This window comes from Gossypium raimondii, chromosome 11 (genome assembly GCF_025698545.1).
Source record: "Gossypium raimondii isolate GPD5lz chromosome 11, ASM2569854v1, whole genome shotgun sequence".
Classification (NCBI taxonomy): domain Eukaryota; kingdom Viridiplantae; phylum Streptophyta; class Magnoliopsida; order Malvales; family Malvaceae; genus Gossypium; species Gossypium raimondii.
In genome coordinates, this window is record NC_068575.1 from 14,739,749 (window position 1) to 14,763,652 (window position 23,904).

At 32.7% G+C, this 23,904-nt stretch overlaps 1 long non-coding RNA gene and 1 other non-coding gene across 2 annotated transcripts; both read right to left on the minus strand.

The window, feature by feature from the left end:
- Window positions 1-3,038: 3,038 nt before the first annotated feature.
- LOC128035144 (small nucleolar RNA R71) lies at window positions 3,039-3,145 on the minus strand. The gene has a single exon (XR_008191546.1). It is a non-coding gene; the product is annotated as a small nucleolar RNA R71 (small nucleolar RNA).
- Window positions 3,146-5,875: 2,730 nt separating this feature from the next.
- Window positions 5,876-10,829, minus strand: LOC128034883 (uncharacterized). The gene is made up of 2 exons (XR_008190966.1): window positions 10,004-10,829; window positions 5,876-9,351 (listed from the first exon to the last, which is right to left on the minus strand). It is a non-coding gene; the product is annotated as an uncharacterized LOC128034883 (long non-coding RNA).
- Between the last annotated feature and the right edge of the window lie 13,075 nt (window positions 10,830-23,904).

Sequence of the window (23,904 nt, forward strand, 5' to 3'; positions counted from 1 at the left end):
ATACTCTTTGGTTATGCTGATGAGAATCAAGCTCGAGTCATTAAAAGTATTTTAGACGAGTTTTGTGACTATTCGATACATCAGATTAATTCATGAAAGACTAATATTTTTCTCAAAAGGTGTGGACGATAACTTGGGGGAGCGTAAAAGTGATTTCTTTGGTTTTCAAAAAAGTTACTAATTTGGGATATTACCTTGGAGTTCCACTATTTCATGACAAAGTCACCAATAGGTGGAAAGGGTGCGTAATAAATTGTCTAGCTGGGATGCCAGTCAGCTTTCCTTAGCTGGAAGGGTTACTTTGGTGCAATCTGTTCTTCTCTCGATTCCAAGTTATTTCATGTAGACAATGATGGTTCCCAAAGGTGTCTGTGATGAGATCGAGCACGTAGTTCAGAAATTCGTCTGGGGAGTTCATAATGGCAGCTCAAAGACAGCCTTGGTTAGTTGGCGTTCGGTGTACCAACCTAAGTCTCACGGTGGTCTTGGTCTTAGATAGTTGAAAGACCACAATATCTCTTTCATGTTAAAGGTTGGTTTTAACATCATTTCTAATACTAATGCCCTCTGGATTCAGGTGCTTAGGTCAAAACATAGAGTCGCTGGAGGTTTACCAGATGACTTGTCAAGGAGTCGGTGTTTCTTTTTATGGAGATCCATTTCTAAGGTATGAACCCTCAATCGTGAGAACTTAAACTGGTCAGTTGGAGACGGAAATAGCATCAAGTGCTGGCAAGACCCTTGGATTTCCAATTGTGGTCCTTTATTTAAGTTTATCCCCTATTCTGCTATCCCTTTTCTAGATTATTCTCTCAATAGTATGGTTGCATGTGATGGCTCTTGGAAGTGTGATCTTTTCAGGCCTTGGGTTCCTAAGGAGATTATCAACAAAATAATAGGTGTACCACCACCTCATCCTTCGCTAGGTCCTGATCGAATTATTTGTGGAACTACCTCGACTAGGTCTTTCTCTCTCAAATGCGCTTATGAGAAGGTTCATGAAGGTAGTTTCAACTTAAAAGAGCGGCTCTGGGAAATACCATGGAAGTTTCACGGCCCTCATCAAATTCATTTTTTCATCTGGTTGGCTCTAAAACAACGTCCCTTAACAAATGCTGAGAGGGTAAGATGCAGCTTTGGGAGTAGCAGTGCTTGTAGCCTTTGTGGACATGGTTATGAAGATGTTTTGCATATACTCAGAGATTGTAATGCTGCCAGAGGCATTTGGGACAAGCTTATTCCACAGCAAGATCTTTCTGTTTTCTATTCTGGATCTTTTCTCGACTAGATGAGGAACAATTTTTAGAGCCATTTTTCATCTTGGGGTGGAATCGATTGGCCATGTCTCTTTGGGATTATCGTGTGGTGTATCTAGAAGAATAAAAACCTATTCATTTTCCAAGGTATTACATGGAGTGTTGACGAGATTATTAAAATCTCATATAGTTGGGCAAGACAATATTCCTCTATTTCAAGGATTTCATCTTATAAAGCATGAAGTCATCTTCATAATTTGCCTTTACCTAATAGCTAGGTGAGTTTGAGCGCAGATGGTTCAATGAGGTTTGATGAAGGTTTCGCTGCAGATGGTGGCTGTGTGAGAGACGATAATGGTGAGTGGATCATTGGGTTCACCAAATATTTGGGCAATTGCACCGTTTTGGAGGTAGAGCTTTTGGGAATACTAAATGGGCTGAACCTTATTCTGGATAGGCGTTTCGAGATAATCCTAATCCAAATTGATAGTATTGAAGCTATTAATGTAATCTTGGAAGATTCTTTGGGGAACTCTAACTCTGCCTTAGTTAGGAAAATTCATCTTATCTTGAGAAAGATAGAGCAGTGGAAAATTCAGTATATTCCCAGAGAGGAAAACTTAATTACTGATAGTCTGGCTAAGTGAGTTCATACTAGAAGCCCAGGTTTAAGATTGTTTGAAGATCCTCCTTTGAGTGTTGAAGTCTTTCTACTTTGTATCTTTATTCTATCACCAAAAAAAAAAATTATGGTTAGTGATTCACCAATTATGCAAAGAATTTATTTCATAATAACATTTATCTAGATAAAATTAATCATAGACTGAAGTGGATTAATGACTCTGCTGTTACTATTAAAACTCATTTGTTGAAGTATTTATTATTCTTTTGAGAGAAAAATTGCACACATATAGAATAGAATCATTTAGATTGGATTAATTGCATAAAACCCTTGATTAATTATTTTTCTTATCAAATTGTTAAATTTATTTTTCACAAATTTTTTCTCAATTTTCAGTCCTTGATGAGAAAATACTTATTTATTTATCACTTTATTACTTGTTATGATTTTGTACACTTGCACATATTTCACGATTAATTTTATATATTTACACATCACAACAAGTTTTCGGCGCCGTTGTCGGGGATTGTCTTAGAATCATTATTTGTGAAGTTTATTTTTGCAGTTCTGTTTATTTTATTATTATTTAATTCTTTCCATGTGTTTATTAACGTTAATCAAATTATTGACTTACTCCCAGTAAACCCTAAAATATAGTGAACTTTTAGACAGGAGAGACAAGAAAGACAAGCCCAGAGACAAGTTTAAGAAATGAACCTTGAAATTCAAAATCAAGGTCAAGCAATTTGGGATAATCAAGCTCACAACCCAATCATTGTTGCTGATGACAGGGATCGAGCCAAAGGACAATACGCAATGCCACTTTTTAATGAGCTTAATCTAGGCATTTGAAGATCTAAAATCGAGGCACCGTAATTTGAGCTAAAGCCTGTTATGTTCTAGATGCTTCAAAAAGTGAGTCAATTTAGCGAAATGCCCACTAAAGATCCACATATTCACCTCGATTGCTCATGGAGATGAGTGACTCCTTCAAGATGGTTGGGGTAGCAGAAGATACACTAAAATTAAAATTGTTTCCATACTCCTTAAGAGACAGAGCTAGAGCTTGGCTCAACTCATTGCTATCTGATTCAATCTCTACCTGGCAAGATTTAGCGGAACATTTTCTGGTCAAATACGTACCACCTAGCAAGAATGCTAAGTTAAGGAATGAGATCACAACCTTCAAGAAATCAGACGATGAATCCCTGTATGAGGCATGGGAAAGATTTACAGAACTATTACGCAAATGCCTTCATCACAGGACTCCACACTGCATCCAATTGGAGACCTTCTATAATGGTCTCAATGCACATACGAGGATAGTAGTGGACGCTTCAGCTAATGGTGCTCTCCTTTCTAAGTCTTATAGTGAGGCTTATGACATCATCAAGAGAATTTCTAGTAATAATTACCAATGGCCGACCAATAGAGCAGGAGAAATACGAGTAGCAGGAGTACATAAAGTGGACGATCTCTTCAATGTTAAAAACTTTTACTACTAATGGTCTTAATAATGTTGCATCCCAACCACCATGTCAGTTTGACAACATTTCCTCGTATATTGTGGGGACGTACACTCATTTGACAACTGTCCATCAAATTTGGAGTCTGCCTACTATGTAGGAAATCAAAATCAAAATAGAAATAGGTAGGGACCATAGTCCAACTTCTATAACCCTTCATGGCAAAACCATTCAAACTTCTCCTAGAGTAAATTAAGAGCTGGACCTAGTAACAGTTACATGTAGCCCAGGTTAAATCACCCACTAGCTTTTAATCAACAAGTTCAAAAGCCACCTCGAGCTGAACCTGTCAATAGCCTGGAGGACTTGTTAAAATCATACATGGCCAAGAATGACGCCTTGATCCAAAGCCAAGTGGCCACTTTGAAAAATTTTGAAAACCAAGTTGGTCAGTTGGATACTGAGCTTCATAATAAACCACAAGGAGCTTTAGTAAGCAATACAAAAAATCCAAGGAATAAGGATAATGAGCATTGCAAAGTGGTCCTTTTACGAAGTGGAAAGAATTTTGAACCCAAGGTAGTTAAGGTTGAAGACCAGTCTATAGATAAAGAGGAAATTCAACTGGAAGTTGAAATTCTCACACCATAGAAGCCAGAGTTTAAAAACTCCAATGAGGTAAATTCTAGCCCAATCAAATTTGATAATCTAATACCTATGTTAGATGCAGAACCCAAGGTTCAGAAGAGTTTTTCAGTCCAAGTGAAGGTTCCACCACCTCTATAGCCACAAAGATTGAAACAACAAAAGCATGAGTGCAGTTCAAGAAGTTTTTAGACGTTCTTAAGCAGCTTCATATCACTATTTCATTGGTAGAAGCTTTAGAAAAGATGTCAAAATTTTCTAAGTTCATTAAGCACATTATATCCAAAAATAGGAGACTTTGGGAATTTAAAACTGTAGCGATGGCAAAGGAGTGTTGCGTATTTTTACAAAACAAGTTACCCCCAAAACTAAAAGACCCAGGTAGCTTCACTATACTATGCAACATTGGCAAATTTTATCATGGTAAAGCTCTATGTGATTTAGGTGCAAGCATTAACTTGATACCGATGTCTGTATTCAAGAAATTGGGAATAGGTTAAGTAAGATCAACAACTGTAACACTTTAACTAGCGGATCGGTCAGAAGCACATTTGGAAGGAAAGATGTTCTAGTACGTGTTGATAAGTTTATTTTCCCTGGTCACTTTCTCATTTTAGATTTTCAAGTAGATAAGGAAGTACCAATCATCTTAGGGAGGCCCTTCCTTGCAACTAGTAGAACATTAATCAATGTACAAAAAGGCAAACTTACTATGCGAGTTCAGGGTGACCAAGTAACTTTTAATGTGCTAAAAGCAATGAAATTTCCTAACCCAGTTGAAGATTGTTCTACAATGGTGGAATTAAAATCATTAGTCTCTATAAAATGGGAGCTGAATTCTCTTGAAGACCCATTAGAGAATATTTTAGGATCTAATCCACCAGAAGATGAAGAAGCCAAAGAACACACAGCTTTGTTGAAAGCCAATTATGCTCGACCATCTCGTTTCTACTTTCTAGAGCTAGAATATTGAGAATACAGACAACCTAAAACATTAATTGAAGAACCAAATACGTTGGAACTCAAGGCACCAAGGCTACAGTTTATATTGACCACTCAACAATCAAGTATCTACTTGCAAAGAAAGACGCTAAATTGAGAGTAATTTGATGGGTGCTCTTACTTCAAGAATTTGATCTAGAAATTCAAGACAGGAAATGAGCTGAGAACCAAGTGGCAGATCATTTGTCAAAGTTAGAGCAAACCAAGGAAACATGTTCTCTAGTTCCTATAAATGAATATTCTCAGATGAACAATTTTTTTAGGTAAGTTTTGTACATAAATGTCCTTGGTTTGCTAATATCACTAACTACTTGGCCAGTGAAATAATCCCACCAGATTTAACATATCAACAAAGGACGAAATTCCTACATGATGTGAGATATTATTTCTGGGAAGAGCCAGATCTATTTAAACAATATGCAGATCAGATGATTATGAGATGTGTATCAGAATGGGAGGTTGCTAAAATTCTTTGCCATTGTCATTCTTCTTTAAGTGGATGGCACTTTGGAGGATCACATATAGTGACTAAGGTACTGCAAGCTAGTTTCTTTTGGCCTACTCTCTTCAAATACTCGTATGCCTATGTAAAGAACTGAGACAAATGTCAAAGGGTAGGGAATATATCAAGGAGGAATAAGATGTCATTAAACAATATTCTTGAAGTGGAATTATTTGACGTTTGGGGCATCGACTTTCTTAGTCCATTTCCCTCATCATATGACAATAGATACATTTTGGTGACAATTTATTACGTGTTAAAGTGGGTTGAGGCTAAAGCTTGTCCAACGAACGATACCAGGGCAGTTATGCGCTTTCTACACAAGCATATATTCACAAGGTTCGAAACATCAAGAGCCATAATAAGTTATTAAAGGCCCCACTTTGTGAATAAATGACTTAAGTGATTATTGGACAAATATGATGTCAAGAAAAATATTGCTACAACTTACCATCCATAGAAAAATAGGCAAGCTGAGTTGGAAAATAAAGAAATAAAGAACATTCTTGAAAAGGTGGTAAGACCTAACAAAAAAATTGGTCAAGGAAACTCGACGGTGCGCTATGGGCTTATCGAACGACCTTTAAAACTCTGTTGGGGATATCTTCATACCGTTTAGTGTTTGGAAAAACCTACCATCTTCCTTTGGAGCTTGAACATAGAGTTTACTAGGCTCTAAAGCAACTCAATGAACATGAATCTTGCTAGAGACAAACGAAAACTTCAGTTAGCTGAATTGGAAGAATCAAAAATGTTCTCGTAAGAGAATGCCATGATTTGGAAAGAGAAAATAAAATGATGTCATGACAAGCACATTTAGTATTGAGAATTCAAAGCAGGCCAGAGAGCCTTGTTGTTTAACTTTAGGATGAAATTGTTCCCTTGAAAACTTAAATCTCGATGCTCTAGGCCCTACCTGATTCACCAAGTCTATCCATACGGAGTTGTAGAGTTGCACAATAGAAAGGGGGATTATTCAAGGTAAATGGCCAGCGCCTTAAACACTATGGAAACAGTAAAGTTGAGCACAATAAAATCTCAGTAAGTTTAATCAAACAATAAGTGTTAAATTTTTCTTTAAAAATAAACTACTTAGACAATATTTTGAAGATAAATATAATAGAAAAAATTTCTATCAAGAAGGTTGGATTTTAAGAGGGACCAAATTGTGACCCCTCCAATATTTCCTTGGAATTAATTTTGTTATAATTTCTAAGAAATATTTTCTAAGTAACCCATTTGGGAGTTTGCAAAATAAATGGTCAATTTTGGACCACAAAGAAATTTCTTTTATTCAAATGATTTAATTTAATTATCAATTAATTATATCTTTTAATTGGATTTTCTTGCTAGAGATAATTATTGAGTCGAATTAATTTTATTTATTTAATTGATAAATATAAATTATTTTAATATTTTTAATTTTGATTATCTTTTAGTAATTAATTTTGAAAAAGTCTTTTAAATTTTTGTTGCTATCTCTTAAACCCCCACCATCCCTATAAATACACCCCTTTTTCACACTTATTTCATCAACAATCATTCCCTCTACTCAATCTTCTTTTTGTGCCGCCCTCACCCCTTCCATTCTTCTCCCAAATTTTAATTTTTTTCTCTTAATTCTTCCTCCAAAATCGGCACCCAAACCCCCAAAAACAAGCCATTTAAAGCCCACAACTTGCCCAAAAATCTACTTCATTAGTACATACCTTCAATAAACCTAAACACACTTCAAACACATATAAATCTACCAATTCAATCAACCTATTTCTCCTAACCAATATACCATTTATAACCTTGGCCAAAATAACTCAAGAACTACCAAAGAGATTACTGGATAGTGTTGATAGAACTCTGACAAGCTTCCAGCCGATCAAGCTTCCGATAATCTACGAAACAAAGGAAAATAACTACGTAAGCAACTAGTGCTTAGTAAGCTCGTATAAATTCAAATATAACTTACCCTTCTTAAGCTCAATATATAAAATATGAATAACATCATTACCATGATCATAAGCTAAATAAACTCCTATATACACCACCAAACTCACAAGTTAGCAAGTTAATACATAATACATATAAGTTCAACCATATCATAAGTAAATTTCCATGTACATACCATTCATCAAATTTACCTTTTATAAGATTATGAATAATTATCCATTTGAATACATGCCTTGCCATTAACCTTTACTTACCTGTGAACCATCTAGAAATTTATTGGATACTCGGGAATGCTCACATATAGTGTGCCTTTCCATATAATCGTAACATTTCATTTTCAATAGTGCTCACACGAGCAGTGAAATGGGCCTGCTCACACCAGCTGTGGGTCAGAATTTTAGCTACATGATACTGCTCACACGAGCTGTGGAGAATTCACAACAAATGCAGGACCTTAGTCATTGGTAGTACATTCAAGACCAGTACCCGAAACATGAAATTCTTAATGACATGTCATTCAAATCCTACGAATTCTTAAGGTTCAAACGGGATTATTTATCCGTCAATTATTCAAAATGTCAATATATTTATATATTCAAGTCAATTTATAACTAATATAATATAACAAATAATCAATTAAAATATCATTAATAAAATTATATTCATACGAACTTGCGTTGGTAACTATAGTCGCAAAGGTAGAGTTGGAGACTAATCCAAAGCTTTTGCGTTTTCTCGATTTAAATCCAGTTGTGGTTTCTTTTGATCTAAATAGATACCTTCATTCAATTAAGTACTTCAAATAACCTCAAATATTCAATTCAATCTATAATTCATATTATCATGAGATTACAAAATTACCCCTCCTATTTTAATTTTTTTACAACTTAGTCATTATAACCATAACTTGCAAATTCACTATTTTCATAGACAACATGTGTTAACTGATTCTTCTAGAGTACCTAATCAGCCCATATTTACCCAAAATAATTTCAAGGAATTTTACACTTTTAGCAAATTAATCTTTAACACTAAATTTATAAAAAATCACTTAACAAAATAAATTTATTTAACAACCAAATGTAATAACCTATCAATTAACATCACAAATTCATCAATTTCATTCCTAACATTTCCTTTAACCTTTAACACTTTGCAAATTAATCCTCGAGCTAAGTAGTTTAAGCTAAAAAAAGCTCAAAAATATAAAAATTACTAAAAACGGGACTTGAATACATACCATGCAAGTGAATTAAGAAAAATGAAGCTTTTCTCCCCCCTTCAATGGTGTTTATAGTTAAACAAGAAAAGAGAAAGAACATGACAGCTTTTGTTTTATTTATTTCATGATTATTTGATTAATTACTCTTTTGCCCGATAATATAACTTAAATACTAGCATAAACATGTCCATATTTGTCCACTATAAACATATACAACATAATTACTAAATAAGTCCATTAACTCACCTTGTTAAAGCTATTTAATCCACTTAACTAACAGAAGAAGACTTTTGCACCTTTTTCAATTTAGTTCTTTTTTACCTAATTAATAGTTTAAACTTCAAAATTTCTTAACAAAAATTTAATAATACCTTAATAAACACTCGTAAGCTTTAAATAATTAATAAAATATTTACTCTCTTGTCGAAATCGTGGTCCCGAGACCATTGCTTTTAACACCACTATAAATGGGTCATTACAACTCTCCCCCTAAAGGAATTTTCGTCCCTGAAAATCTTACCAGAAAATAGGTTTAGGTATTGCACTTTCATAGCTTCTTCTCGTTCCCAGGTAGTTTCCTCGACCCCATGACGATGCTAGAAAACTTTAACCAGAGCTATTCGTTTATTATTTGACTTCTCGAGCTACAATTCTAATTGGTTCTTCACTATAGGACATATCTACCAGAATTTCTACATCAACAGGCGAAATTATGTGTGAAGGGTCAGATCGATATCTCCGTAACATTGATACATGAAACACGTTGTGAATTTTCTCTAATTCATACGGTAAAGCTAAACGGTAAGCTACTGGCCCAATTCTCTCGATGATCTCATACGACCTTATGAATCACAGACTAAGCTTCCATTTAATAAAAATTAATTTTTTTAAAAAAAATATTTATTTTTTAATTTTAATCTTATTAATATAATATTTTATATTATTTTAGATAGTTTTGATGAAAATAAATACGATAATTTAAATGTCTCATTTTCAACAAAAGAAGATAATTTATTTTAAATTTTGAATAAAATAAAATAAAATAAAATAAATATTTATTTCAATATTTTTTGAAATTTTATATTAAGTAAAAAATTAAAATAATTATTAAACACATCTAAAACTAAAATATTAAAGGTTGAAAATTCATTCTCAATAAAACAAAAATTTTCAATGATTTATTAAACACACCATTACGTATAAAATATTTTAACATATTAAAAGTAAGAAAAAAAAAGTAAAATATTTTAGCAAAATTGATTTTTAAAACATTTTATTTTATGTTTAATAATTTATTAAATAGTATTTTAACTTTAACCTAATCCAAGCAAAAAAGTTTCTCACCTCACTTTCTCTCTTCGTCCATCCTTCTGACGCTCATCCTCTCTTTCTCTCTTTGAATATTCACCTATTGATATCTTTAGTTTGTTGTTCCCCATCTTTAGTCCCTCTAACCAAAAACTAGAGGGAATTTTGGGATTCTTCTGTCTACTGTTGTGTTTTACGAATTCTTATTTTTGTTGATTTTTGTCACCGGCGAACTAATCACCGTTTTATTTGCAGAGGCGGATGACCTCAAAGGTTGGTCGAAAGACGTAGACATGGTCATGTTTTTGGTGTGTTACTGCTGTGGGTGGAATTGAGATGACTATCACAGCCGTTTAAGGAATAGAAAAGTGTTTGAGGGAATTTCTAGCTCTCTCGAAAGTAAGTTTTCAAAATGTGGTCTGATAGATGACTGAATTTTCAATAAAGATCGATATTGAACATCAATGAGAGTTTTTTCTCCCGACTTTATTCAATATAGATATTCAAAAACTTTTGTGGAAGAATTCAGAAATTCCCTTAACAAAAAGGAATTGGTGATTCCAACAAATAAATACTAAGTTAAACAAACTAATGAAACACTGTTAAAGTGTAGAATAAGGGCAGAATGATTATTCCATTAAAAGGAGGAAGAGAAAACGTAATTTATGGTATGGAAAATCAGCATGAAGCAGACCGCCTAAAGAATAGAAGGCTAATTTGGTGCCTTAGTGGGGTTTAGTAGCATGTAGCATGAATCATGGAGCATGCTACTTCTGGGCTTTCGGGGATTATATAGGTGCAAAGCATATTGCGTTCTACTTGGATATTTAATGTGGCTTTCATTTGGTAAGAGATAAGATAATTGAGCAATCCAAAAGTCGTTTCTGTCATTGATCTTTAGTATAGAGATAAGGTAATGCTTAATTTTAATATTTGTGGGGCATTGAATTTGACGATAGATTGATAGCGGAATATATCTTTATTTATTTATCTTGATAGGGGTAAGGATAGAGAAGTGAAAGATCCAACTTGCTACCACTAGATCATAAAGTTATACAATATATTTTTCAATAACGTGAAAGAATTTTAGTATTTTTTATTATATTTCAGATTATATGTCAATTGCTTGGAAAAATTGTCTAAATTGATCTACGTAGGTTAGATGAAGCAATAAAATAGTCATTCCATTAAAATCGAGATGTTAAGCGCTTATTTTTACTTTTTGTATATAAGAAATAATAATAAATTTAGCTTTTAATATTTACACATTTATTTAATTTGGCCTCTGAAACAAATTGGCCTTAACTTTTGTTGCTAATATGAAACTACTTTGCCTTATATATTATGTCAACAAATAACTTAAAAATCAAAATTAAGAAAAATATAATTCCAAAAGTTAGAGAAAAGCTCTTTAAAAGAAAATTAAAAAATTCTTAAAATATTGGCAATGCAAAAGATTTTTTAAAAATAAAAAATAAAAAGTTATAATAATAATAATAATAATAATAATAATAATAATAATAATAATAATAATAATAAATTTTGTGAGTATTGTAAATGCATATCTTAAGACACCAAATAAAAATAAACAGAAGATTTCTATGAACATTTAATTGCTTGAAAAGAACAATGGATTCTTCAAATTGCTTTGAAAGTAAATCTCATGCAATCTACCAACAAAACAAAACTTGAAAACGTAAAAAAAAAGTTGAAGCTATGATGAACACTTACAACTAGGGGTGAGCAAAACTCGATTCGACTCGAAAAAATCAAAAAAAAAAATTTGACTTTCGAGTTAAACGAATCGAATTATTCGAGTTAATCGAGTTATTCGAATCAACTCGAATTTTTTTTCGAATTTCGAGTTCGAATCGAGTTGAGTTTTTGAATTCGAATAACTCGAATAATTCGAATATCAAACTATAATATTTTAAATTTTTACCACAAATTCCCAAACCTTTTTACTTTTCCCTCAAAACTTTTACTCTTTCCCACTTTCCCCCCAAAACTTTTACTCCCCTCCCCTCCCAACCCCCCAATCTACCCAAAATCCATTTCCCACCAAAATTTTACTCTCCCATTTATTTTTTCTCAAAATTTTACTCCCAAAAACACTCAAAACATTTTATTTTCCCCCAAAATTTTTACTCCCTCCCACTTTTCCCCTAAAACTTTTATTCCCTTCCCATCCCACCTCCCATCTATCCCAAACCCTCCCTGCTCCAATTTTTTTTAAATATTTTCCCTCCAAAATTTTACTCCCCCTATTTACTTTCCCTCAAACTTTTATTTCCCAAAATTTTTTATTCTTCCCCTAAACTTTTACTTCTCACCCTTTACTCTCAAATAAAAAATCAAAATTATTCAAAAAAAATCACTAAACATAAATAGTAATAATTTTATTTATATATACTATTTATATTATTAAATTAAATTTCACATTCTATATTATTTATATTATTGAATTGTTTAGTCATATTAAATATTTATATTAAAATTGAATTATTAATTATGCCATAAAATATTCGTGTTAAAATTTTATATTGGTATCAATTTCACATTTTATTTTTAAAATAACTTTTATTAAAAATTCATATTTTTACATTTAATATATTTTTAATTTTAAAATACATAGTGACAAGAATCAAGATAATTAAAACAACAAAGCAAGCAAAGAAGCTAACCAGTATATAAAAAATTAATAAATAAATTATGAAGTGATGAAAGTTAATAAAAAATTTGATTAAGCTGGACAAATTTTATTATGATGGGTGACAATGGTTACAAGGACCCAAAATTATTTTTTAAAATTTAACTCGAACAAATATATTCGATTCGATTCGAATTCCATCTCACTCGACTCGATTCGAGAAAACTTCAAATAAAGTTAGGATGATAAAATGAGATTCGAAAACTCGATTAACTCAAAAAATTTTGATTCGATTCGATCGAATGCTCACCCCTACTTACAACCACCTAGCATTTTTCTTTTTCTTCATTTTAAAGGTAAGAAGTGTTTTATTTATGAGAAAATATTTGATACATTATCAGTGGAGTTTTTAGACTTTACAAAGAGATTTAGGGAGTTGACAAGTGTCCTACAAGAATATAATAAAATATTAAATACTTAAAAAGGAAAAAGAGAAAAATGACAATTTTTTAAGATTATATATGGAATAAAAAAAGGGTAAATTACACCAACAGTCACTCAACTTTGATGTAACTGAAAAAATAGTCACTCAGTTTTCAATTCAGTCACTCAACTTTCAAAAATCACAAATCAATCACTAACGTTATCGAAAAGTTACAAATCAGTCACCTACTAACATTTCCCGTTACAGACCTAACGGGACAGGTGACGTGGCCAGTTAACTAGCTGACGTGGCCAATTAACTAGCCATGTTGGATATGTCCACGGTGGAAACTCACCTAAGTTAAGAAGAAATTGAAAAAAAAACTTAATAACAGAAGAAGAAGAAGAAGAAGAAGAAGAAGAAGAAGAAGAGACTATAAAATCGTTAAGGCTTTTTTCCCCATATTCTTCTTCTTCTTCCCTTAGTTGCTGCTATTGTGGATAAATTTCAACCTCCCCCAACACTTGATCCCTCAAAACTTGCACAGCGAAATATATACTTCACTAATTTTTCCAAGCCTAAACTTTTTCCCATAGAGAAATTTCTTCTTGAAATACTAAATCACCAAAAAAACAAAAAAGCCTTTTGTGCCTAATTTTGGTCAATAACAATACATAAGTAACCAGGGTGTTGGGTTAGAAATCAATTTTAGGGTTCAAGGTTGGTTGAGGGTTAAAAATTTGATTCGAAAATCGATTAATAGGGGTAAGGGTTAGAAATCAATTGGTATTTTTCATCTGCAATTTGCATTTCACTTTATTGTGAGATTTCCCACTTCAAGATTTCATTTTATTCCTCTTTTTGTTTCTAAGTTTTATTCAAAAATAAGAAATGATTTGTCCTTTAATAAGGAAGATTCGGTATTTTTTTCTTCATTTCTTGTAAAACCCAATACTGAAATAGAATCTTTTTTGTGCTTAAACCCCTCTTCTCTATTTGGGATGCCAAAATCTATTGAACTTGAAGATGGGTTTGAACCCAATATAGATTTATTCAAGATCTGTACTTTTTTTTTCTTATTTTGGCCATACCTAGCAAACCCCATTTATTGTCCCTCTAATGTGATTGCTCTCATGAAGCGGTCAGTCAGACCCTTGATAAGCATTCTAATGCTTGTTGCATTGACTGCAACCTTAAATTGTCGGATTACTGATCCTTGCTGCAGTGTCTTTACTGTTTCAGTTGAGTTGGAGTCACCCAGGGTCTTAATCCAACCCCTACAAACCCAAATTTTTAACTCCATTCTACTCAAGTTTGCATCTATTGATATAGGTGAAGCAAAATCCAAGCTTGAAATAAAGTAGCTGGTGGAAAGGGGCTTTCCTAGTCAAGGAAGCCAAAGGAACTTTGCAAGAAGGAGCTCAGTCATTATAATGCCAAATCCAAAAATTCTAATGGATTATTAGTATTACTCAAGTCCCCAAACTGGTGCAATTTTTCATTTTTTTCTCTTTTTCTTCTATTGCCTAAACCCTAAACTGGTGCTAAAAGGGGTTGTTCAAATTGGTGCTTAACGTCCAGCTAGCCGATTAATGACAATAAGGAATTTGTCAATTACCATGTCACTTTTTCGTTACGTCTATAATGGAAAATGGTTAAAAAGACTATTTTTTTCATTTTTTGAAAGTTGAGTGACTGAATTGAAACCTAAGTGACTATTTTGTTAACTGCATCAAAGTTGAGTGACTATTGGTGTAATTTATCCTAAAAAATACACTATCACTATACCAAATACTCACCATTTTCGACTCCAAAAAAATGATAGAACAAAGCCACACCAGCCACAAATAAAAATGTACAACACAATAATTCATTCTAATTACTTGCCAGCATATACATTTTCATCTCTATTAAAAGGAGAGTTGGAAAAGGGGGATTTCATACAACAAACAAGTATTGTGAAATTAGTTTTTCTAAGAGAGCTTTTGATACAACTTGATTTTCGGGATTCAAAGGCTGACTCGTCATTATTTTTCAAGAAAACTAAGAGGTCTTTGACTTACTTGGTAATGTACGTAGATGATATTCTTGTTATAGAAAGCTTTATCTTTGAGGTTATCCAATAGCTTGATAGAAAATTTTCATTAAAAAATGTAAGTGAGTTAAATTACTTCTTTTTTCCATATTATGTCAATAAAAAAATTGTAAATTGTAATTTGAAATGGTGATTTGGTGTCAGGTTTTGTAATAAATGGCACAAGCAGACTTAGGAGCCCATGTAATAATGCCTATATTTGATGACTCAATGAAGATAAACAGAAAAAGATTATCAGCTTTATGGAAGTAGACATGAATAACAATATGGGACTCTTTAAATGCGTCCCAGAATTCTTCCTCAGAATAAAAGATATTCATAACATATAATTAGGAATGACATCTTCAGGATAGAGGTTAATTAATAGAGAAAACCTAGTGATAACTCTTGGATTTATTGGAAAAGCCACTCAAAATAGCAATATTAATTATAAATGTGAAATAAAAGACGTCATAGAAGCCCAAAATTTTCAACCGAGCTTCTACCAAGAAAAAAATTGGAACTTAAATAAATTATTTGAAGAACAAAGACCAAAACTAACCCCCCAAAAAGGAGAAGTATTTCAAGGATAATAGGAAATATAAGTATAAGATTTGCAGACTATAACCATAGACATTTGATATTGACAGAATGCCCCGCTTCTGCTAAAAGTATAAATTCAGACTTCGAAATAGATAATAAGCTAATAAATGATGAACAAGATGAAGAAAATATAAGAAGATATGAAGAATTCTATATTCATAAAGAGTTCTTTAAATCTTATAGAGAGTATGAAAAAGATTAGAATATTTCATATCACTCAACGAAAAAGAAAGGATACAATATATAAAAAGAGCAATATTAAGAAAAAGACCGGTTAAAGTCATAGAAATATTTAGAGTAAGACACGAAGAAATATTAGAACATGTATCTATTAGAAGAGAATCTAGAAAAACTAACAATCTTGTAGAAAATGATATAGTTGAGTTTCTAGAAAGAAACCCAAAAAAATTAATGGACACGACAACAATGCCCATGGAAATGGACATACCAAATACTAGTAATAATACCCCATTAAACCCCCCAAGAATGAGCCCTCTACAACTATATATAATTACGGTCGTATACCAGTAAGACCTTATTCAGACTATAGGGAGCCTAAATACCCATACAAAAAATAAAGGCCAAATACAACCTTTGGATGTTTTTGAAGAAGATTTGCTACTAAACCTTGGAAAATATAGTCTATAGCTATGGCCCAAATTAATTCTGTTAAAGCTGTACGTGTGTGTGTGGAGTTTGATTGAGTCAAGTAGTTGGTTAAAAAGATCATGTCTTGTGCCAATAATCTGTTAATAAATTATCAATATTTTACTGTTATTACTCCTCTAATTTCGATATTCTGTTGTAGTGGGATTCCCATTTCCTAGCTATTAGTTGTTGGAATTTTGCCTATTTAAAGGCATTGTTTAATGACTAATAAAATGTTGAAATCAGTTCATTTCTTATCTGTCTCTATTGCTAATCCTTTTCTTTATAGAATAAAAACTTAGCAACAACTTTTATTTTTCAACATTGGTATCAAAGCCAGGTTTAAGCCTTAGCTTTTTTTAGTAGCAGCAGCAACACCAAGCAAAGTGATGGCCACCGACAACTTTGTTCAACCATCCATTCCCCACTTTGATAGACACTACAATTATTGGATTATGTTGATGGAGAACTTCTTGAGGTCCAATGAGTATTGGCAGGTTGTTTCTGAGGGAATTGAGGAACTAACAAATGACATAGCAGTGACAGAGGCTTAGAAGAAGGAAATAGAACGGCTACACTTGAAAGATTTAAAAGTAAAAAATTGTCTTTTCCAAGCAATTGACCGTTCAATCTTGGAAACCATCCTTTGCAAAGACACGTCCAAGCATATATAGGATTTCATGAAGCAATAACATTAGGGTTCTGCGAGGGAAAAGAGACAGCAGCTTCAAGCACTTCGTTCGGAGTTTGAAACGCTACGAATGAAATTGGGTGAGTCGGTAACCGATTATTTTTCATGTACAATGGCCATTGTCAACAAAATACGAATTTATGGTGGCAAAACTGATGATGTTGCTGTGATTGAGAAAATACTTCATTCCATGACTACAAAATTCAATTTTGTAGTTTGTTCCTTTGAGGAAGCTCATGTCATCGAGCAATTTTCAATTGATGAGCTGCATAGTTCTTTCTTGATACATGAGCAAAAAATTTTCCAGCAAGAGAGGGAGGAGCATGCATTGAAGGCTTCTATAGATAATCATCTCACAACTAGAGGAGGCCGTGGTAGATGGAAAGGTACAGGCAAAGGCAGAAGTATGGCCATTATCAATCAGAATGTCAAGTTAATTTGAATAATAAAAATGAAGACAGAAATAACTTTGTAGAAAATGAAGAAGTGTCTTTGTTGATGGCTTGTCATGTCAAAAAAGAAACGTAAAAGAATTTATGGCACTTGGACACAGGCTGCAGCAATCATATGAGTGGTGACAAGTCTGCGTTTTCAATGTTAGATGAGTCTATTAGTGACAACGTGAAGTTTGGTGATGATTCAAAAGTCTCTGTAAATGGGAAGGGAGAGGTAACGATTCAAACGAAAAGCAATGTTGTTCATACTATATTTAATGTCCTCTTTGTTCTGGATTTGAAAACAAATTTGTTGAGCATTGGCCAATTATAAGAAAAGGGATATGAGATTTCCATTAAAGATGGAGTTTGCAAAATACAAGATGAATAATTGAGATTAATTGCCCAAGTTGATATGACACCTAACAGAATGTTTCCATTGTACCTCTACATCGTTACCAACTCATACTTCTCTGAAAAGTTGGAAGATGAAAGTTGGCTTTGGCACTTTCGATATGGGCATTTAAATTTTGGAGGTTTAAAAATATTACAGCAAAAGAATGTGGTGACAAGCCTCCCACACATCCGAACTCCTTCTCAAGTATGTGAAGAATGTGTCATCAGTAAACAACTTCAAGAACCATTTCAAAAAGGAAATTCATGGAGAGCAAGGAAGGCGTTGGAGCTTGTGCATTCAGACTTATGGGATCGATCACTCCTACGTCAAATGGAGGTAAATGATATTTTATATCGTTCATTGATGATTTTAGTAGAAAAAAATGGGTTTATTATTTGCATGAAAAATTTGAAGCTCTCACAGCCTTTAAGAGTTTCAAAGCTCTAGTTGGAAACGAAGCAGGGACTCCAATCAAAGTACTGCATAGTGATCGTGGTGGAGAATACAATTAAGAAGAATTTGTTATTTTTTGTGCTAAGAAAGGAATTAAGAAGCAACAAACAGCAACATACACACCTCAACAAAATGACATCTGTGAAAGGAAGAATCGTACAATTTTGAACATGGCCTGAAGCCTTTTAGCAAGCAGCCAATTGGAGCATCCATATCTTGAATAGAAGCCCAACCGTAGCTGTTCAAAATATCACACTACAAGAAGCTTGGAGTGATCAAATATTGACTGTAGATTATTTTAGAATATTTAGGTGTGTTCCCTATGCCCATGTTCCAGATCAAAAGAGGAAAAAGCTTGATAACAAAAGAGAAAAATGCATTTTTTCTTGGTGTTAGTGAGAAATCAAAAGTGTATAAATTGTACAGTCCTATCACTAAGAAGATTGTTATCAGTCGTAATGTGGTGTTCGTTGTGGATCAGTTTTGGAATTGGGACACAGACAAAACTGAACAACAAATACAAGCTGGTTTTGATGGTGATAAGGAAGATGGAAGGCAGCGGCCAATAGTGCAAGTGCAAAGTGAGCAGCAAGCCGCTGAACCAGCAAATGTGCGTCCTCAACGTAACAGGAGGAGACCTGCATAGATGGAGAATTTTGTGGTAGAGGAAATTAATAAAGAGGAAGTTGCACATTTTACTTTATTTTCAGATTGTGATCCAGTAACATTTAAAGAAGCCGTAAAAGAGTCCAAACGGAGAAAAAATAATGAATGAAGAAATGGTAACCATTGAATGCAACAACACTTGGGAGTTGACTGATCTTCTCAAAGGGCACAAAACAATTGGTGTGAAGTGGGTTTACAAGACAAAACTAAAAGAAAATGGCGAGGTTGACAAATTCAAAGCGCACTTAGTAGCTAAAAGCTATAAGAAAGAATTTGGTGTTGATTACAATGAAGTGTTTGCCCTTGTTGCTCGTCATGATACAATCAGGCTGGTGATTGCCTCTTGCAACTTAAAATTCATGGCCTATTTTCCAATTAGATGTGAAATTGGCGTTTTTACATGGTGATTTGAAAGAACAAGTATATTTTGAGCAACCTCCTGAATATGTAAAGCATGGAAATGAGCAAAAGGTGTATAGGTTAAAGAAGGCTTTGTACGGGTTGAAGCAAGTCTCAAGGGCTTGGTATAGTCGCATCGAAGCTTTCTTTCTAAAAGAAGGCTTTCTAAAGTGTTCATATGAGCATACACTTTTTGCCAAGGTTTGTGATGGAGGTAAAATTATTATTGTTTGATTATATGTTGATTATTTTATTTTTACTGGGAGTGATGTTGTCATGTTTAACAAATTCAAGAAGCCTATGATGATTGAATTTGATATGACTAATCTTGGCATGCTTCATTTTTTTTGGGCTTTGAAGTGGTACAATCTACTGCTAGAATTTTTATTTCTCAAAAGAAATATGTGCAAGAAATTTTGGATAGGTTTCAAATGAAGAATTGCAACTTCGTTTGCACACCTATTAAAGTGGGCATGAAACTTATTCGAGATCTTGAAAGGAGGAAGGTTGATAGCACCATCTACAAGCAAATGGTAGGAAGCTTGATGTATTTAACTGTAGCAAGACCAGACATTATGCATGCTGTAAGTCTTATTAGCAGGTTCATGGAGTGCCCAAAGGAAATTCATCTTTTAGCTGCAAAAAGAATACTTCGGTATTTGAAAGGTACTGCTAGTTATGGTCTGTTCTACAAAAAGGGTGAAAAATCAGATTTGTTTGGCTTTACAGACAATGATTATGCTGGTGATCAAGATGATAGAAAGATTACTTCAGGTTAAGCATTTATCCTGGGCTCAGGGGCTATTTCATGGTCTTCAAAAAAGCAACCAATTGTCATTTTATCTAGAACTGAAACCGAGTTTGTGTCTGCAACAACTTGTGCCTGTCAAGCTATTTGGTTGATTACAATACTTGATGAACTACACTTATTGCAGCAATGAGCAACAATAATTTTCTGTGACAATAATTTAGCAATCAAACTTTCCAAGAATCTAGTCTTACATGGCCGAAGTAAGCATATAGATGTGAAGTACCATTATTTGAGGGATCTTACAAATAATGGCGTCATTGATTTGATTTATTGTAGGAGTAAATACCAAATTGCTAATATTTTCACTAAACCTTTAAAGAGAGCTTCATTTCAAAAGTTAATAAGGTTGTTTGGTGTCTGCACTTTGGAAGATCCATCAGTTTGAAGCTATAATCTTTTAAACCAAATATTTGCGAGCTTTTGGTTTAAGGGAGAGTTTGTTAAAGCTGTATGTGTGTGTGTAGAGTTTGATTGAATCAAGTAGTTGGTTAAAAAGATCATGTCTTGTGCAAATAATCTGTTAATAATTTATCAATATTTTACTGTTATTACTCCTCTAATTTCAATATTTTGTTGTATGGGATTCCTATTTCCTAGCTATTAGCTGTTGGAATTTTACCTATTTAAAGGCTTTGATTAGAGACTAATAAAATGTTGAAATCAGTTCATTTCTCATCTGTCTCCATCACTAATCCTTTTCTTTATAGAATAAAAACTTAGCAGCAACTTTTATTTTTCAAAAATTCAACAATGGAAAAATATGACAATAAAAAACTTAGAACATAATATTAAGCATACCTCGGAAGAGATGCATAAATACTTGAAAAGAAATATGGCCGAAAGTATTTGGGATAATTTTAAAAGTAGAAATGAAAATAAATAGAGTAAACTTATACAGCTAGGAGCAAATCCTAATAATTTTGTAAATGTTGTAAGTAACATAATAATTGCATCAGAACTATCAATGAGATCCCGATACCAGCAATCAGAAGCTGTAAGAAAATTAGAGCAATTATCATTAGATGATTGGTTAGATGTAATGTACTTCCTAAATGACTACATACATTATACTGCTACATCTCAGAACATATATAATAAAGAATTTCAAAACAAGTTAATAAATAAATTACCTGGACCCTTAGGAAGAGAAATACAAGAGTCTTATAGAATCATAAACCAAGCATATAAAGGAACATATTTTGATAATCCATAGACAGATAAAGGGAGAATACACTTTTTGAAAAAAAATATATACAGCCCAACAATATGGAAACAATAGCTCGAATACCTATAGTTGTAAAAGAAATGGGAGAAGAACAAATGCAGAGTAGACTAGAAAAATTAGGGATAATAGGAGAAGAACCATTAGCCCATTGGGATAAAACAAAAATAGAATACAAACTAGAAATTATAAACGAAGATAAAGAAATAAGAGCTAACGCTACAATTGCATCAAATCAAGAATTAAAATGGTATAAACAACAAATAACTGAACTAGAAAAGATGAAACTAATATGAAGAAGCGAATCAAAACATAGGTGTGCATCATTTTTTTTTAATAATCATTCAGAACAAGTAGGACAAAACCCAGAACGGTGATAAACTACAAACTATTGAATGATAACACTTATGATAATTGTAGTAGCCCAATTTTTCCCGGCCCTCCAAACCAAATAAACAAAAAGAGTCCATTTACAAAATTTTAACCCAATCCCGAAGCCCAATTTTCAAAACCCTAGCCGGCCCAATTAGGCCCAAAAATTAAACAACATCAGGGAACCCTAGGGTTCCTCGCTCAGCAAGCACATCGCCCATGTGCACCTTCGACGCGCACAACGCCCGAGGTCTGCCACCGCCAGCTGTGCCTTGCACCGAAATGGCAAAGACTCCTCTCGTTGACTTCATCTTGCCTGCAAAAAAAAAAAGAGAAAAACAGAAGCAAGAAAAAGGCAAAGATAGCAGAAACAAACAATAGCAAAAAGCAAATATGTAAACGGCTATAAGAGCCTAATGAAATGTAATCAAAGGGAGGATTTTTAAAAAAAAAATGTGGATGAATCAATAAAAAATCGAAAATTTGAAGAAATGTTGTTCTTCTTTCTTCTTCTTCATTCTGTCTCTTGATTTATTTATTTTCTTTGTTGTTTTATTTAGCACATATATATAAGATTACATATTAAATAATAAAAGAAAAGAGAAGGAGGTCTTACCTTGTTGGTGGCCAGAGGGGAGGAAACCGAAGAGTTTTTCGGTCTTCTATTGATCCTTGACGATTTTTAGCCAGTTTTTAGGGTAGATCGGGGTTACTCGGGGTTAAAACGGTTGAAAAGGGGTCACAACGATGGCGACCGCGCCGGTACCCTTGGCCGGAGCTAGGCCGGCGTCTGGAGAGGAAGAGAGAGTTGGGAGAATGAGATTTTTTCTGTTTTTGCTAAAACAGAATGGAAGAATGATTTTCTTTAAAAAAATGTTTACTTTTATAACAGACGCAAAACGGCGTCGTTTGAGGCCTGCTCTAGTGGCCTCAGAACGACGCCGTATAGGGCACCCAAGCATGACCCGACCCGACCGTGAGGATCCACGTGTTTTGGACTTTTGGGACATTTGCGCGCGCGGTCCTTCCGCATTTTAAGCGTGTTTCGATTAGGTCCGTCTTTTATATTTTATTTCCTTTTAAATTTTATCTCCCATTTTATTTCTGTTTCAATCAAGTCCGCATTAAAGCGTTGCGTTTTCAGGGTGGGGAAATTTCTCCTTCGGCCTTTCCATGTTATGCTCATTTTCAGAATGGTCCCTCTTTTTGTTTTATTTCTGATTGTGCCCCAATCTTGGTTTTAAAATTCAAATTAGTCTTTTTTTTATTATTCTTGTTATGTTATTGATGATGATGATGATTATTATTATTATTATTATTATTATTATTATTATTATTATTATTATTATTGTTATTATCATCATATTTTTGTTTATACTTACTATGTAAATTTTATATATATGTTTCTTATTATATTATTATTATATAATTGCTTCTATACATATACACACATATATACATATCTAATATTGATATACATATATACGCTTATATTTTTATATATTATAATTTATATACATGTATGTATTTACATGCACATATTAAATTTATATATATATATATATACGTACTTACATGTATTCTCTTTTATTTTCATAAATATATATACACATATTTATACATATTCTTTATATTTTAAAATCTATTTCTTTTTTATGTATTTTCTATATTTTATAATTCATACACATATTTTTAATGTATATATCAATATATCGTTTTTAATTTTATAAATACACATATTTATACCTACCTTTATATTTTACATATTTTATAACTGTATACATATATTTATATCTATATACATATTTTTTAATTTTTATAAGTGTATATATTTATATATGTACGTTCTTATATATTTTGTACTTTCTAATTTGTGTAGACATATACATACATATTTTTAATATATTTTAAATATATATATAAATTATCATATTTGCTTGTATCTATATGTATATTTTTATCATTTTAAACTTTAATATGTATACTCACATATATATCCTTTTTATATTTTTATAATTTTGTTCATTCTCTTTATTTGTTTATTTATTTACGTTTTCATCATTATATATTTATATATATATATATATATATTA